This window comes from Scyliorhinus torazame, chromosome 1 (assembly GCF_047496885.1).
Source record: "Scyliorhinus torazame isolate Kashiwa2021f chromosome 1, sScyTor2.1, whole genome shotgun sequence".
Classification (NCBI taxonomy): Eukaryota; Metazoa; Chordata; class Chondrichthyes; order Carcharhiniformes; family Scyliorhinidae; genus Scyliorhinus; species Scyliorhinus torazame.
Window position 1 is genome coordinate 417,046,601 of NC_092707.1, and position 14,696 is coordinate 417,061,296.

Sequence of the window (14,696 nt, forward strand, 5' to 3'; positions counted from 1 at the left end):
AGGTCAACACCTCCACCCTATCCCCATAACCCAGTAACCCCACCCAACACTAAGGGCAATTTTGGACACCATGGGCAATTTATCATGGCCAATCCACCTAACCTGCACATCTTTGGACTGTGGGAGGAAACCGGAGCACCCGGAGGAAACCCACGCACACACGGGGAGGATGTGCAGACTCCGCACAGACAATGACCCAAGCCGGGAATCAAAACTGGGAACCGGGACAAAAAACAAAGAACAAAGAAATGTACATGATGTGGAGATGCCGGCGTTGGACTGGGGTGAGCACAGTACGAAGTCTTACAACACCAGGTTAAAGTCCAACAGGTTTGTTTAGATGTCACTAGCTTTCGGAGCGCTGCTCCTTCCTCAGGTGAATGAAGAGGTCTGTTCCAGAAACACATATATAGACAAATTCAAAGATGCCAAACAATGCTTGGAATGCGAGCATTAGCAGGTGATTAAATCTTTACAGATCCAGAGATGGGGTAACCCCAGGTTAAAGAGGTGTAAATTGTCTCAAGCCAGGACAGTTGGTAGGATTTTGCAGGCCAGATGGTGGGGGATGAATGTAATGCGACATGAATCCCAGGTCCCGGTTGAGGCCGCACTCATGTGTGCGGAACTTGGCTATAAGTTTCTGCTCGGCGATTCTGCGTTGTCGCGGGTCCTGAAGGCCGCCTTGGAGAACGCTTACCCGGAGATCAGAGGCTGAATGCCCTTGACTGCTGAAGTGTTCCCCGACTGGAAGGGAACATTCCTGCCTGGTGATTGTTGCGCGATGTCCGTTCACTCGTTGTCGCAGCGTCTGCATGGTCTCGCCAATGTACCACGCTTCGGGACATCCTTTCCTGCAGCGTATGAGGTAGACAACGTTGGCCGAGTCGCACGAGTATGTACCGCGTACCTGGTGGGTGGTGTTCTCACGTGTAATCGTGGTATCCATGTCGATGATCTGGCACGTCTTGCAGAGATTACCATGGCACGGTTGTGTGGTGTCGTGGCCACTGTTCTGAAGACTGGGTAGTTTGCTACAAACAATGGTTCGTTTGAGGTTGCGCGGTTGTTTGAAGGCAAGTAGTGGTGGTGTGGGGATGGCCTTGGCAAGATGTTCATCGTCATCAATGACGTGTTGAAGGCTGTGAAGAAGATGTTGTAGTTTCTCCGCTCCGGGGAAGTACTGGACGACGAAGGGTATTCTGTCGGTTGTGTCCCATGTTTGTCTTCTGAGGAGGTCGGTCCGGTTTTTCGCTGTGACGTGTTGGAACTGTCGATCGATGAGTCGAGTGCCATATCCCGTTCGTACGAGGGCATCTTTCAATGTCTGTAGACGCTCCTCCTCGTCTGAGCAGATCCTGTGTATACGGAGCGCTTGTCCATAGGGGATGGCTTCTTTAATGTGTTTAGGGTGGAAGCTGGAGAAGTGGAGCATCATGAGGTTACCAGGTACGCGGTGGTGTGGGGGTGGGGAGGGGTGTGGGGAGGGGTGTGGGGGAGGGGTGTGGGGGATGGGGAGGGGTGGGGGTGTGGGGGAGGGGGGTGGGGGAGGGGTGTGGGGGTGGGGGAGGGGTGTGGGGGTGGGTAGGGGGGTGGGGAGCTGTGTGGGGGATGGGGAGGGGTGGGGGTGTGGGGGAGGGGGGGGTGGGGGTGGGGGAGGGGTGTGGGGGTGGGGGAGGGGGGTGGGGGTGGGGGAGGGGTGTGGGGGTGGGGGAGGGGTTTGGGGGTGGGGGGGTGGGGAGGGGGGTGGGGGTGGGGGATGGGTGCGGGAGGGGGGTGGGGGTGGGGGAGGGGTGTGGGGGTGGGGGGTGGGGGTGGGGGAGGGTTGTGGGGGAGGGGGTGGGGGTGGGGGAGGGATGTGGGGGTGGGGGAGGGGTGTGGGGGAGGGGTGTGGGGTGTGGGGGAGGGGTGGGGGTGTGGGGGATGGGTGGGGGAGGGGGGTGGGGGTGGGGGAGGGGTGGGGGATGGGTGGGGGAGGGGGGTGGGGGAGGGGTGTGGGGGTGGGGGATGGGTGTGGGGGTGGGGGAGGGGTGTTGGGGTGGGGAGGGGTGGGGGTGTGGGGAAGGGGGGTGGTGGTGGGGTTGGGGTGTGGGGAGGGGTGGGGGTGTGGGGAGGGGTGGGGGTGTCGGAGAGGGGTGTGGGGGTGGGGGAGGGGTGTGGGGAGGGGTGTGGGGTGTGGGGAGGGGTGGGGGTGTGGGGGAGGGGGAGGGGTGTGGGGGAGGGGGTGGGGGGGAGGGTTTGGGGAGGAGGATGGGGGGCGGGCGAGGGGGGTGGGGGTTGTGGGGGAGGGGGGTGGGGGGGGGTGGGGGAGGGGTGTGGGTGGGGGTGTGGGGGTGTGGGGGGTGGGGTTATGGGTGAGGGACGGGGTCAGTGCCAGGGTTACGGTGTAGCCCATGGCGCTGACCACCTGTGTCCGGACCGGGGAACAGGGCCACCCCCCCACCCTCACACTGCCCCCTCCTCACCCCCCCAACCTCACACTGCCCCCTCCTCACCCCCCCACCCTCACACTGCCCCCTCCTCACCCCCCCACCCTCACACTGCCCCCTCCTCACCCCCCCACCCTCACACTGCCCCCTCCTCACCCCCCCCTCACACTGCCCCCTCCTCACCCCCCCCACCTCACACTGCCCCCTCCTCACCCCCCCACCCTCACACTGCCCCCTCCTCACCCCCCCACCCTCACACTGCCCCCTCCTCACCCCCCCACCCTCACACTGCCCCCTCCTCACCCCCCCACCCTCACACTGCCCCCTCCTCACCCCCCCCACCCACACACTGCCCCCTCCTCACCCCCCCACCCTCACACTGCCCCCTCCTCACCCCCCCACCCTCACACTGCCCCCTCCTCACCCCCCCTCACACTGCCCCCTCCTCACCCCCCCACCTCACACTGCCCCCTCCTCACCCCCCCTCACACTGCCCCCTCCTCACCCCCCACCCTCACACTGCCCCCTCCTCACCCCCCCACCCTCACACTGCCCCCTCCTCACCCCCCTCACACTGCCCCCTCCTCAACACCCCCTCAGACTGCCCCCTCCTCACCCCCACCCTCACACTGCCCCCTCCTCACCCCCCCACCCTCACACTGCCCTCTCCTCACCCCCCACCCTCACACTGCCCCCTCCTCACCCCCCCACCCTCACACTGCCCCCTCCTCACCCCCCCACCCTCACCCTGCCCCCTCCTCACCCCCCACCCTCACAGTGCCCCCTCCTCACCCCCCCACCCTCACACTGCCCCCTCCTTACCCCCCCCTCACACTGCTCCCTCCTCACCCCCCACCCTCACACTGCCCCCTCCTCACCCCCCCACCCTCACACTGCCCCCTCCTCACCCCCCCACCATCACACTGCCCCCTCCTCACCCCCCCACCCTCACACTGCCCCCTCCTCACCCCCCCACCCTCACACTGCCCCCTCCTCACCCCCCCCTCACACTGCCCCCTCCTTACCCCCCCCTCACACTGCTCCCTCCTCACCCCCCACCCTCACACTGCCCTCTCCTCACCCCCCCACCCTCACACTGCCCCCTCCTCACCCCCCCACCATCACACTGCCCCCTCCTCACCCCCCCACCCTCACACTGCCCCCTCCTCACCCCCCCACCCTCACACTGCCCCCTCCTCACCCCCCCTCACACTGCCCCCTCCTCACACCCCCCACCTCAAACTGCCCCCTCCTCACCCCCCCACCCTCACACTGCCCCCTCCTCACCCACCCACCCTCACACTGCCCCCTCCTCACCCCCCCCTCACACTGCCCCCTCCTCACCCCCCCACCTCACACTGCCCCCTCCTCACCCCCCCCACCCTCACACTGCCCCCTCCTCACCCCCCTCACACTTCCCCCTCCTCACCCACCTTCGCGGGCAGGGGTTCAGGGTCACCCACTTCTCCTCCAGCTCAGTGTCTGTAAACCTCGGGGCCATCTTGTTGTCTGGGATGAGTGTGAGTGGGGAGTGTAATGTGTGTGTGCGGCTGGGATGAGTGTGTGTGGGGAGTGTAATGTGTGTGTGGGGCTGGGATGAGTGTGTGTGGGGAGTGTAATGTGTGTGTGAGGCTGGGGTGCGTGTGTGTGGGGAGTGTAATGTGTGTGTGCGGCTGGGATGAGTGTGTGTGGGGAGTGTAATGTGTGTGTGAGGCTGGGATGAGTGTGTGGGGAGTGTAATGTGTGTGTGCGGCTGGGATGAGTGTGTGTGGGGAGTGTAATGTGTGTGTGCGGCTGGGATGAGTGTGTGGGGAGTGTAATGTGTGTGTGCGGCTGGGATGAGTGTGTGTGGGGAGTGTAATGTGTGTGTGTGGCTGGGATGAGTGTGTGTGGGGAGTGTAATGTGTGTGTGCGCTGGGATGAGTGTGTGTGGGGAGTGTAATGTGTGTGTGTGGCTGGGATGAGTGTGTGTGGGGAGTGTAATGTGTGTGTGCGGCTGGGATGAGTGTGTGTGGGGAGTGTAATGTGTGTGTGCGGCTGGGATGAGTGTGTGTGGGGAGTGTAATGTGTGTGTGTGGCTGGGATGAGTGTGTGTGGGGAGTGTAATGTGTGTGTGTGGCTGGGATGAGTGTGTGTGGGGAGTGTAATGTGTGTGTGCGGCTGGGGTGAGTGTGTGTGGGGAGTGTAATGTGTGTGTGCGGCTGGGACGAGTGTGTGTGGGGAGTGTAATGTGTGTGTGTGGCTGGGATGAGTGTGTGTGGGGAGTGTAATGTGTGTGTGCGCTGGGATGAGTGTGTGTGGGGAGTGTAATGTGTGTGTGCGGCTGGGATGAGTGTGTGTGGGGAGTGTAATGTGTGTGTGCGGCTGGGATGAGTGTGTGTGGGGAGTGTAATGTGTGTGTGTGGCTGGGATGAGTGTGTGTGGGGAGTGTAATGTGTGTGTGTGGCTGGGATGAGTGTGTGTGGGGAGTGTAATGTGTGTGTACGCTGGGATGAGTGTGTGTGGGGAGTGTAATGTGTGTGTGCGGCTGGGATGAGTGTGTGTGGAGTGTAATGTGTGTGTGAGACTGGGATGAGTGTGTGTGGGGAGTGTAATGTGTGTGTGAGGCTGGGATGAGTGTGTGTGGGGAGTGTAATGTGTGTGTGCGGCTGGGATGAGTGTGTGTGGAGAGTGTAATGTGTGTGTGCGGCTGGGATGAGTGTGTGTCGGGATTGTAATGTGTGTGTGCGGCTGGGATGAGTGTGTGTGGAGAGTGTAATGTGTGTGTGCGGCTGGGATGAGTGTGTGTCGGGATTGTAATGTGTGTGTGCGGCTGGGGGGATTGTGTGTGGGGAGTGTAATGTGTGCGCGGCTGGGATGAGTGTGTGTGGGGAGTGTAATGTGTGTGTGCGGCTGGGACGAGTGTGTGTGGGGAGTGTAGTGTGTGTGTGCGGCTGGGATGAGTGTGTGTGGGGAGTGTAATGTGTGTGTGGGGCTGGGATGAGTGTGCGTGGGGAGTGTGATGTGTGTGTGAGGCTGGGGTGAGTGTGTGTGGCGAGTGTAATGTGGGTGTGAGGCTGGGATGAGTGTGTGTGTGGAGTGTAATGTGTGTGCGGCTGGGATGAGTGTGTGAGGGGAGTGTAATGTGTGTGTACGGCTGGGATGAGTGTGTGTGGGGAGTGTAATGTCTGAGTGCGGCTGGGATGAGTGTGTGAGGGGAGTGTAATGTGTGTGTGCGGCTGTGATGAGTGTGTGTGGGGAGTGTAATGTGTGTGTGCAGCTGGGATGAGTGTGTGTGGGGAGTGTAATGTGTGTGCGCGGCTGGGATGAGTGTGTGTGGGGAGTGTAATGTCTGAGTGCGGCTGGGATGAGTGTGTGATGGGAGTGTAATGTGAGTGTGTGGCTGGGATGAGTGTGTGTGGGGAGTGTAATGTGTGTGTGCGGCTAGGGGGAGTGTGTGTGGGGAGTGTCATGTGTGTGCGGCTGGGATGAGTGTGTGTGGGGAGTGTAATGTGTGTGTGCGGCTGGGATGAGTGTGTGTGGGGAGTGTAATGTCTGTGTGCGGCTGGGATGAGTGTGTGTGGGGAGTGTAATGTGTGTGTGCGGCTGCGATGAGTGTGTGAGGGGAGTGTAATGTGTGTGTACATAGAACATAGAACAATACAGCGCAGTACAGGCCCTTCGGCCCACGATGTTGCACCGAAACAAAAGCCATCTAACCTACACTATGCCATTATCATCCATATATTTATCCAATAAACTTTTAAATGCCCTCAATGTTGGCGAGTTCACTACTGTAGCAGGTAGGGCATTCCACGGCCTCACTACTCTTTGCGTAAAGAACCTACCTCTGACCTCTGTCCTATATCTATTACCCCTCAGTTTAAAGTTATGTCCCCTCGTGCCAGCCATATCCATCCGCGGGAGAAGGCTCTCACTGTCCACCCTATCCAACCCCCTGATCATTTTGTATGCCTCTATTAAGTCTCCTCTTAACCTTCTTCTCTCCAACGAAAACAACCTCAAGTCCGTCAGCCTTTCCTCATAAGATTTTCCCTCCATACCAGGCAACATCCTGGTAAATCTCCTCTGCACCCGCTCCAAAGCCTCCACGTCCTTCCTATAATGCGGTGACCAGAACTGTACGCAATACTCCAAATGCGGCCGTACCAGAGTTCTGTACAGCTGCAACATGACCTCCCGACTCCGGAACTCAATCCCTCTACCAATAAAGGCCAACACTCCATAGGCCTTCTTCACAACCCTATCAACCTGGGTGGCAACTTTCAGGGATCTATGTACATGGACACCTAGATCCCTCTGCTCAGCCACACTTTCAAGAACTTTACCATTAGCCAAATATTCCGCATTCCTGTTATTCCTTCCAAAGTGAATCACCTCACACTTCTCTACATTAAACTCCATTTGCCACCTCTCAGCCCAGCTCTGCAGCTTATCTATATCCCTCTGTAACCTGCTACATCCTTCCACACTATCGACAACACCACCGACTTTAGTATCGTCTGCAAATTTACTCACCCACCCTTCTGCGCCTTCCTCTAGGTCATTGATAAAAATGACAAACAGCAACGGCCCCAGAACAGATCCTTGTGGTACTCCACTTGTGACTGTACTCCATTCTGAACATTTCCCATCAACCACCACCCTCTGTCTTCTTTCAGCTAGCCAATTTCTGATCCACATCTCTAAATCACCCTCAATCCCCAGCCTCCGTATTTTTTGCAATAGCCTACCGTGGGGAACCTTATCAAACGCTTTGCTGAAATCCATATACACCACATCAACTGCTCTACCCTCGTCTACCTGTTCAGTCACCTTCTCAAAGAACTCAATAAGGTTTGTGAGGCATGACCTACCCTTCACAAAGCCATGCTGACTATACCTGATCATATTATTCCTATCTAGATGATTATAAATCTTGTCCCTTATAATCCCCTCCAAGACTTTACCCACTACAGACGTGAGGCTCACCGGTCTATAGTTGCCGGGGTTGTCTCTGCTCCCCTTTTTGAACAAAGGGACCACATTTGCTGTCCTCCAGTCCTCTGGCACTATTCCTGTAGCCAATGATGACATAAAAATCAAAGCCAAAGGTCCAGCAATCTCTTCCCTGGCCTCCCATAGAATCCTAGGATGAATCCCATCAGGTCCCGGGGACTTATCTATTTTCAGCCTGTCCAGAATTGCCAACACCTCTTCCCTACGTACCTCAATGCCATCTATTCTATTAGCCTGGGGCTCAGCATTCTCCGCCACAACATTATCTTTTTCCTGAGTGAATACTGACGAAAAATATTCATTTAGTATCTCGCCTATCTCTTCAGACTCCACACACAATTTCCCATCCCTGTCCTTGACTGGTCCTACTCTTTCCCTAGTCATTCGCTTATTCCTGACATACCTATAGAAAGCTTTTGGGTTTTCCTTGATCCTTCCTGCCAAATACTTCTCATGTCCCCTGTGGGTGCGGCTGGGATGAGTGTGTGTGGGGAGAGTAATGTGTGTGGGCGGCTGGGATGAGTGTGTGTGGGTCGTGTAATGTGTGTGTGCGGCTGGGATGAGTGTGTGTGGGGAGTGTAATGTCTGTGTGCGGCTGGGATGAGTGTGTGAGGGGAGTGTAATGTGTGTGTGCGGCTGGGATGAGTGTGTGTGGGGAGTGTAATGTCTGAGTGCGGCTGGGATGAGTGTGTGAGTGGAGTGTAATGTGTGTGTGCGGCTGTGATGAGTGTGTGTGGGGAGTGTAAGGTGTGTGTGCAGCTGGGATGAGTGTGTGTGGGGAGTGTAATGTGTGTGCGCGGCTGGGATGAGTGTGTGTGGGGAGTGTAATGTCTGAGTGCGGCTGGGATGAGTGTGTGATGGGAGTGTAATGTGAGTGTGCGGCTGGGATGAGTGTGTGTGGGGAGTGTAATGTGTGTATGCGGCTAGGGGGAGTGTGTGTGGGGAGTGCCATGTGTGTGCGGCTGGGATGAGTGTGTGTGGTGAGTGTAATGTGTGTGTGTGGCTGGGAAGAGTGTGTGGGGAATGTAATGTGTGTGTGCGGCTGGGATGAGTGTGTGTGGGGAGTGTAATGTGTGTGTGTGGCTGGGATGAGTGTGTGTGGGGAGTGTAATGTGTGTGTGTGGCTGGGATGAGTGTGTGTGGGAGTGTAATGTGTGTGTGCATCTGGGATGAGTGTGTATGGGGAGTGTAATGTGTGGGTGCGGCTGGGATGAGTGTGTGTGGGGAGAGTAATGTGTGTGGGTGGCTGGGATGAGTGTGTGTGGGTCGTGTAATGTGTGTGTGCGGCTGGGATGAGTGTGTGTGGGGAGCGTAATGTGTGTGCGTGGCTGGAATGAGTGTGTGTGGGGAGTGTAATGTGTGTGTGCAGCTGGGAGGAGTGTGTGTGGGGAGTGTCATTTGTGTGTTCAGCTGGGATGAGTGTGTGTCGGGAGTGTAATGTGTGTGTGCGGCTGGGGTGAGTGTGTGTGGGGAGTGTAATGTGTGTGTGCGGCTGGGATGAGTGTGTGTGGGGAGTGTAATGTGTGTGTGCGGCTGGGATGAGTGTGTGGGGAGTGTAATTTTTGTGTGCGTCTGGGATGAGTGTGTGTGGGGAGTGTAATGTGTGTGTGCGGCTGGGATGAGTGTGTGGGGGGAGTGTAATGTGTGTGTGCGGCTGGGATGTGTGTGTGTGGAGAGTGTAATGTGTGTGTGCGGATGGGATGAGTGTGTGTGGGGAGTGTAATGTGTGTGTGCGGCTGGGATGTGTGTGTGTGGAGAGTGTAATGTGTGTGTGCGGCTGGGATGAGTGTGTGTGGGGAGTGTAATGTGTGTGTGCGGCTGGGATGAGTGTGTGTGGGGAGTGTAATGTCTGTGTGCGGCTGGGATGAGTGTGTGTGGGGAGTGTAATATGTGTGTGCGGCTGGGATGAGTGTGTGAGGGGAGTGTAATGTGTGTGTACGGCTGGGATGAGTGTGTGTGGGGAGTGTAATGTCTGTGTGCGGCTGGGATGAGTGTGTGAGGGGTGTGTAATGTGTGTGTGCAGCGTGGATGAGTGTGTGTGGGGAGTGTAATGTGTGTGTGCAGCTGGGATGAGTGTGTGTGGGGATTGTAATGTGTGTGTGCGGCTGGGATGAGTGTGTGTGGGGAGTGTAATGTGTGTGTGCGGCTGGGTTGAGTGTGTGTGGGGAGTGTAATGTCTGAGTGCGGCTGGGATGAGTGTGTGAGGGGTGTGTAATGTGTGTGTGCGGCTGGGATGAGTGTGTGTGGGGAGTGTAATGTGTGTGTGCAGCTGGGATGAGTGTGTGTGGGGAGTGTAATGTGTGTGCGCGGCTGGGATGAGTGTGTGTGGGGAGTGTAATGTGTGTGTGCGGCTGGGATGAGTGTGTGTGGGGAGTGTAATGTGTGTGTGCAGCTGGGATGAGTGTGTGTGGGGAGTGTAATGTGTGTGTGCGGCTGGGATGAGTGTGTGTGGGGAGTGTAATGTGTGTGTGCAGCTGGGAGGAGTGTGTGTGGGGAGTGTCATGTGTGTGCAGCTGGGATGAGTGTGTGTGGGGAGTGTAATGTGTGTGTGTGGCTGGGAAGAGAGTGTGGGGAGTGTAATGTGTGTGTGCGGCTGGGATGAGTGTGTGTGGGGAGTGTAATGTGTGTGTGTGGCTGGGATGAGATTGTGTGGGAGTGTAATGTGTGTGTGCGTCTGGGATGAGTGTGTGTGGGGAGTGTAATGTGTGGGTGCAGCTGGGATGAGTGTGTGTGGGGAGTGTAATGTGTGTGTGCGGCTGGGATGAGTGTGTGTGGGGAGTGTCATGTGTGTGTGCGGCTGGGGTGAGTGTGTGTGGGGAGTGTAATGTGCGTGCGCGGCTGGGATGAGTGTGTGTGGGTAGTGTAATGTGTGTGTGTGGCTGGGATGAGTGTGGGTGGGGAGTGTAATGAGTGAGCGTGGCTGGAATGAGTGTGTGTGGGGAGTGTAATGTGTGTGCGGCTGGGATGAGTGTGTGTGGGGAGTGTAATGTGTGTGTGTGGCTGGGATGAGTGTGTGTGGGGAGTGTAATGTGTGTGCGGCTGGTATGAGTGTGTGTGGGGAGTGTAATGTGTGTGTGTGGCTGGGATGAGTGTGTGTGGGGAGTGTCATGTGTGTGTGCGCTGGGATGAGTGTGTGTGTGTAGTGTAATGTGTTTGTGTGGCTGGGGTGAGTGTGTGTGGGGAGTGTAATGTGTGTGTGTGGCTGGGATGAGTGTGTGTGGGGAGTGTAATTTGTGTGTGCAGCTGGGATGAGTGTGTGTCGGGAGTGTAATGTGTGTGTGCGGCTGGGGTGAGTGTGTGTGGGGAGTGTAATGTGTGTGTGCGGCTGGGATGAGTGTGTGTGGGGAGTGTAATGTGTGTGTGCGGCTGGAATGAGTGTATGTGGGGAGTATAATGTGTGTGTGCGGCTGGGATGAGTGTGTGTGGGGAGTGTAATGTGTGTGTGCAGCTGGGATGAGTGTGTGTGGGGAGTGTAATGTGTGTGTGCGGCTGGGATGAGTGTGTGTGGGGAGTGTAATGTGTGTGTGTGGCTGGGATGAGTGTGTGTGGGGAGTGTAATTTTTGTGTGCGGCTGGGATGAGTGTGTGTCGGGAGTGTAATGTGTGTGTGCGGCTGGGATGAGTGTGTGTGGGTAGTGTAATGTGTGTGTGCGGCTGGGATGAGTGTGTGTGGGGAGTGTAATGTGTGTGTGCGGCTGGAATGAGTGTATGTGGGGAGTATAATGTGTGTGTGCGGCTGGGATGAGTGTGTGTGGGGAGTGTAATGTGTGTGTGTGGCTGGGATGAGTGTGTGTGGGGAGTGTAATGTGTGTGTGCTGCTGGGATGAGTGTGTGTGGGGAGTGTAATGTGTGTGCGGCTGGGATGAGTGTGTTTGGGGAGTGTAATGTGTGTGTGCTGCTGGGATGAGTGTGTGTGGGGAGTGTAATGTGTGTGTGCGGCTGGGATGAGTGTGTGTGGGGAGTGTAATGTGTGTGTGCGGCTGGGATGAGTGTGTGTGGGGAGTGTAATGTGTGTGTGCGGCTGGGATGAGTGTGTGTCGGGAGTGTAATGTGTGTGTGTGGCTGGGATGAGTGTGTGTGGGGAGTGTACTGTGTGTGTGCGGCTGGGATGAGTGTGTGTGGGGAGTGTAATGTGTGTGTGCGGCTGGGATGAGTGTGTGTCGGGAGTGTAATGTGTGTGTGTGGCTGGGATGAGTGTGTGTGGGGAGTGTACTGTGTGTGTGCGGCTGGGATGAGTGTGTGTGGGGAGTGTAATGTGTGTGTGCAGCTGGGATGAGTGTGTGTGGGGAGTGGAATGTGTGTGGGGGGCTGGGATGAGTGTGTGTGGGGAGTGTAATGTGTGTGTGTGGCTGGGATGAGTGTGTGTGGGGAGTGTAATGTGTGTGTGCGGCTGGGATGAGTGTGTGTGGGGAGTGTAATGTGTGTGTGCGGCTGGGATGAGTGTGTGTGGGGAGTGTAATGTCTGTGTGCGGCTGGGATGAGTGTGTGTGGGGAGTGGAATGTGTGTGCGGCTGGGATGAGTGTGTGTGGGGAGTGTAATGTGTGTGTGCGGCTGGGATGAGTGTGTGTGGGGAGTGTAATGTGTGTGTGCGGCTGGGATGAGTGTGTGTGGGGAGTGTAATGTGTGTGCGGCTGGGATGAGTGTGTGTGGGGAGTGTAATGTGTGTGTGCGGCTGGGATGAGTGTGTGTGGGGAGTGTAATGTGTGTGTGCGGCTGGGATGAGTGTGTGTGGGGAGTGTAATGTGTGTGTGCGGCTGGGATGAGTGTGTGTGGGGAATGTAATGTGTGTGTGCGGCTGGGATGAGTGTGTGGGGAGTGTAATGTGTGTGTGCGGCTGGGATGAGTGTGTGTGGGGAGTGTAATGTGTGTGTGCGGCTGGGATGAGTGTGTGTGGGGAGTGTAATGTGTGTGTGCGGCTGGGATGAGTGTGTGTGGGGAGTGTAATGTGTGTGCGGCTGGGATGAGTGTGTGTGGGGAGTGTAATGTGTGTGTGCGGCTGGGATGAGTGTGTGTGGGGAGTGTAATGTGTGTGTGCGGCTGGGATGAGTGTGTGTGGGGAGTGTAATGTGTGTGTGCGGCTGGGATGAGTGTGTGTGGGGAATGTAATGTGTGTGTGCGGCTGGGATGAGTGTGTGTGGGGAGTGTAATGTGTGTGTGCGGCTGGGATGAGTGTGTGTGGGGAGTGTAATGTGAGTGTGCGGCTGGGATGAGTGTGTGTGGGGAGTGTAATGTGTGTGTGCAGCTGGGATGAGTGTGTGTGGGGAGTGTAATGTGAGTGTGCGGCTGGGATGAGTGTGTGTGGGGAGTGTAATGTGTGTGTGCGGCTGGGATGAGTGTGTGTGGGGAGTGTAATGTGTGTGTGCTGCTGGGATGAGTGTGTGTGGGGAGTGTAATGTGTGTGTGCGGCTGGGGTGAGTGTGTGTGGGGAGTGTAATGTGTGTGTGCGGCTGGGATGAGTGTGTGTGGGAAGTGTAATGTGTGTGTGCTGCTGGGATGAGTGTGTGTGGGGAGTGTAATGAGTGTGTGCGGCTGGGTTGAGTGTGTGTGGGGAGTGTAATGTGTGTGTGCGGCTGGGATGAGTGTGCGTGGGGAGTGTAATGTGTGTGTGGCTGGGATGAGTGTGTGTGGGGAGTGTAATGCGTGTGTGCGGCTGGGATGAGTGTGTGTGGGGAGTGTAATGTGTGTGTGCGGCTGGGATGAGTGTGCGTGGGGAGTGTAATGTGTGTGTGGCTGGGATGAGTGTGTGTGGGGAGTCTAATGTGTGTGTGGCTGGGATGAGTGTGTGTGGGGAGTGTAATGTGTGTGTGCGGCTGGGATGAGTGTGTGTGGGGAGTCTAATGTGTGTGTGGCTGGGATGAGTGTGTGTGGGGAGTGTAATGTGTGTGTGCGGCTGGGGTGAGTGTGTGTGGGGAGTGTAATGTGTGTGTGCGGCTGGGATGAGTGTGTGTGGGGAGTGTAATGTGTGTGTGCGGCTGGGATGAGTGTGTGTGGGGAGTGTAATGTGTGTGTGGCTGGGATGAGTGTGTGTGGGGAGTGTAATGCGTGTGTGCGGCTGGGATGAGTGTGTGTGGGGAGTCTAATGTGTGTGTGGCTGGGATGAGTGTGTGTGGGGAGTGTAATGCGTGTGTGCGCTGGGATGAGTGTGTGTGGGGAGTCTAATGTGTGTGTGAGGCTGGGATGAGTGTGTGTGGGGAGTGTAATGTGTGTGTGCGGCTGGGATGAGTGTGTGTGGGGAGTGTAATGTGTGTGTGCGGCTGGGATGAGTGTGTGTTGCGAGTGTAATGTGTGTGTGCGGCTGGGATGAGCGTGTGTGGGGAGTGTAATGTGTGTGTGCGGCTGGGATGAGTGTGTGTGGGGAGTGTAATGTGTGTGTGCGACTGGGATGAGTGTGTGTGGGGAGTATAATGTGTGTGTGCGGCTGGGATGAGTGTGTGTGGAGAGTGTAATGTGTGTAGGAGGCTGGGATGAGTGTGTGTGGGGAGTGTAATGTGTGTGTGCGGCTGGGATGAGTGTGTGTGGGGAATATAATGTGTGTGTGCTGCTGGAATGAGTGTGTGTGGGGAGTGTAATGTGTGTGTGCTGCTGGGATGAGTGTGTGTGGGGAGTGTAATGTGAGTGTGCGCTAGGATGAGTGTGTGTGGGGAGTCTAATGTGTGTGTGCGGCTGGGATGAGTGTGTGTGGGGAGTGTAATGTGTGTGTGCGCCTGGGATGAGTGTGTGTGGGGAGTGTAATGTGTGTGTGTGGCTGGGATGAGTGTGTGTGGGGAGTGTAATGTGTGTGTGCGGCTGGGATGAGTGTGTGTGGGGAGTGTAATGTGTGCGTGCGGCTGGGATGAGTGTGTGTGGGGAGTGTAATGTGTGTGTGCGGCTGGGATGAGTGTGTGTGGGGAGTGTAATGTGTGTGTGTGGCTGGGATGAGTGTGTGTGGGGAGTGTAATGTGTGTGTGTGGCTGGGATGAGTGTGTGTGGGGAGTGTAATGTGTGTGTGGTGCTGGGATGAGTGTGTGTGGGGAGTGTAATGTGTGTGGGGCTGGAATGAGTGTGTGTGGGGAGTGTAATGTGTGTGTGCGGCTGGGATGAGTGTGTGTGGGGAGTGTAATGTGTGTGTGCGGCTGGGATGAGTGTGTGTGGGGAGTGTAATGTGTGTGTGTGGCTGGGATGAGTGTGTGTGGGGAGTGTAATGTGTGTGGGGCTGGAATGAGTGTGTGTGGGGAGTGTAATGTGTGTGTGCGGCTGGGATGAGTGTGTGTGGGGAGTGTAATGTGTGTG